At 55.5% G+C, this 2,935-nt stretch overlaps 1 long non-coding RNA gene across 6 annotated transcripts; it reads right to left on the bottom strand.

Annotated features, from left to right (window-relative positions):
- Positions 1-1,982: 1,982 nt before the first annotated feature.
- Positions 1,983-2,754, bottom strand: LOC127922282 (uncharacterized). 6 transcript variants are annotated; one of them, XR_008110757.1, is made up of 3 exons: positions 2,714-2,754; positions 2,637-2,677; positions 1,983-2,243 (listed from the first exon to the last, which is right to left on the bottom strand). It is a non-coding gene; the product is annotated as an uncharacterized LOC127922282 (long non-coding RNA). The 6 variants fall into 6 exon arrangements; XR_008110756.1 differs by lacking the exon at positions 2,637-2,677 and adding an exon at positions 2,283-2,364 and having other exon boundaries at positions 2,714-2,750; XR_008110754.1 differs by lacking the exons at positions 2,637-2,677; positions 2,714-2,754 and adding exons at positions 2,283-2,364; positions 2,554-2,592.
- Between the last annotated feature and the right edge of the window lie 181 nt (positions 2,755-2,935).

The raw sequence follows: 2,935 nt of genomic DNA, 5'->3' as shown, positions 1-2,935 counted from the left end.
TCTCTCTCTCTCTCCTCTCTCTCTCTCTGTCTCTTTCTCTGTCTCTGTCTCTCTCTCTGTCTCTCTCTCTCTCTCTCTCTCTCTCTCTCTCTGTCTCAACCTGTAGCTATGATTACAGTAGTCCGGTCCTGCTGCTCCTTGAATATGTGGATAAACTACGTAGTCGGTTGTTATGTAGCTGGGTCTGTAGTCTCTCTGTGTCGTCTCATCTCTCTGATCTCTTAATGCTTCTGACAACCTGAAACCTCCAGCACATTACACAATCTGTCTGTGAGATGGGTTCGCTGTCTTCAGAACCAGGTGACCTAGTCAACCCCAGACCCCTTTTCCCCTGTCTGATTTGTTACCCCTGAGAGATGGGTTCGCTGTCTTCAGAACCAGGTGACCTAGTCTCTAATCTGTCTGAGAGATGGGTTCGCTGTCTTCAGAACCAGGTGACCTAGTCTCTAATCTGTCTGAGAGATGGGTTCGCTGTCTTCAGAACCAGGTGACCTAGTCTCTAATCTGTCTGAGAGATGGGTTAGCTGTCTTCAGAACCAGGTGACCTAGTCTCTAATCTGTCTGAGAGATGGGTTCGCTGTCTTCAGAACCAGGTGACCTAGTCTCTAATCTGTCTGAGAGATGGGTTCGACCAGGTACCTAGTTTCTCTTGGTCTTCAGAACCAGGTGACCTAGTCTCTAATCTGTCTGAGAGATGGGTTCGCTGTCTTCAGATTGTTTACCTGTGAATGGGTTAGAAAAGGTGACAGTCTCTAATTCTGTTGAGTTAGAAAATGGGGAGTTGTGTCTTCAGAACCAGGTGACCAATACTGTCAGAGTCCCGTGAGGTAAAACCCCTGTCTAAACTAAAGACCAATGTGTTTCCATTTAACGCTGCCGGAGTCTGGAACATTCTAATCTGTCTGAGATGGGTTAAATTCTGATCTGTCTGAGAGATGGGTTCGCTGTCTTCAGAACTGAAATTAAAGGCGTTGGATTTATCACAAAGAGAACCGAGGTGACCTTTTGTAAACGTGTCTTTTATGGATCAAAAAAAGGCGTATAATTATTTCATAACCAGTTAACCCCTTTGCTGTGCAACGGGCCAGTACCAGATGACTTGTCCTAATTGAGCCAGTTGTTTGAGACGGAGACCAACCAGTAACATGCAGAAAACGTTATTAAGGCCAAGTCGTTTTGTCTCAACAATAAAACATGATTCATTATTAATCTTTTTTTTGTGTTATGATGTTATGACACATCAATGTTGATGTGAAAAGGCTGTTGGGTTGGGGAGGGAGGGGGGAGGGGTCTTCAGAACCAGGGACCTAGTCTCTAGGGAGTCTGAGAGATGGGAGGGCTGGAGGGAGAGAGGGAGGGGAGGGAGGGAGGGAATCTGGGAGGGATGGGTTAGAGGGGGAGAGAGAAGAGGGAGGGAGGGGGAGAAGAGAGAGAGGGAGGGAGGGGAGGGAGGGAGGGAGGGGAGGGAGGGGAGGGAGGGAGGGAGAGTCTTCAGAAGGGAGGTGAGGGAGGGAGAGTCTGGAGATGGGTTCGAGGTAGGGAGGGAGGGAGGTAGGGAGGGAGGTGGGAGGGAGAGAGGGTTCGAGTCTTCAGAACCAGGGAGGGAGGGAGGGAGGGAGGGTCTGGAGGGAGGGAGAGAGGGAGAGAGGGAGGGAGGGAGGGAGGGAGGTGGGAGGGGGGAGGGAGATGGGAGGGAGGGAGGGAGGGACCAGGGGACCTAGGGAGGGAGGGAGGGAGAGATGGGAGGTAGGGAGGGAGGTGAGGTAGTCTCTAGGGAGGGAGAGAGGGTTCGCTGTCTTCAGAACCAGGTGAGGGAGTCTCTAGGGAGGTCTGGGGAGGGATGGGTTAGAGGGGAGGGAGAACCAGGTGACCTAGGGAGGGGGAGGGAGGAGAGAGGGAGGTATGGGAACCAGGTGACCTGGGCCAATCTGCTGAAGGGATGGGTTCCTGGCTTCAGAACCAGGTGACCTAGCTGGCCAAGCAGCTGAAGGGAGGACCTGGCAGGGCAGTAGCTGGGCCAAGCAGCTGAAGGGAGGACCTGGCAGGGCAGTAGCTGGGCCAAGCAGCTGAAGGGAGGACCTGGCAGGGCAGTAGCTGGGCCAAGCAGCTGAAGGGAGGACCTGGCAGGGCAGTAGCTGGGCCAAGCAGCTGAAGGGAGGACCTGGCAGGGCAGTAGCTGGGCCAAGCAGCTGAAGGGAGGACCTGGCAGGGCAGTAGCTGGGCCAAGCAGCTGAAGGGAGGACCTGGCAGGGCAGTAGCTAATAAGCAGCTGAAGGGAGGACCTGGCAGGGCAGTAGCTGGGCCAAGCAGCTGAAGGGAGGACCGGGCAGGGCAGTAGCTGGGCCAAGCAGCTGAAGGGAGGACCTGGCAGGGCAGTAGCTGGGCCAAAATCGAGCTGAAGGGAGGACCTGGCAGGGCAGTAGCTGGGCCAAGCAGCTGAAGGGAGGACCTGGCAGGGCAGTAGCTGGGCCAAGATTTAAAGACCAATGTGTTTCCAACTGAAGGGAGGACCTGGCAGGGCAGTAGCTGGGCCAAGCAGCTGAAGGGAGGAACCTGGCAGGGCAGTAGCTGGGCCAAGCAGCTGAAGGGAGGACCAAAAAAGGGCAGTAGCTGGGCCAAGCAGCTGAAGGGAGGACCTGGCAGGGCAGTAGCTGGGCCAAGCAGCTGAAGGGAGGACCTGGCAGGGCAGGGGCCAAGCAGCTGAAGGGAGGACCTGGCAGGGCAGTAGCTGGGCCAAGCAGCTGAAGGGAGGACCTTCAGGGCAGTAGCTGGGCCAAGCAGCTGAAGGGAGGACCTGGCAGGGCAGTAGCTGGGCCAAGCAGCTGAAGGGAGGAGGGCAGGGCAGTAGCTGGGCCAAGCAGCTGAAGGGAGGACCTGGCAGGGAGTAGACTGAGGTATGGACTGTTGTTCCAAGGCGAGGGAGTCCAAGACCCAC

The sequence above is a fragment of the Oncorhynchus keta genome, unplaced genomic scaffold, assembly GCF_023373465.1.
Source record: "Oncorhynchus keta strain PuntledgeMale-10-30-2019 unplaced genomic scaffold, Oket_V2 Un_contig_2511_pilon_pilon, whole genome shotgun sequence".
Lineage (NCBI taxonomy): Eukaryota > Metazoa > Chordata > Actinopteri > Salmoniformes > Salmonidae > Oncorhynchus > Oncorhynchus keta.
This window is presented reverse-complemented; position numbering and strand designations above follow the sequence as displayed.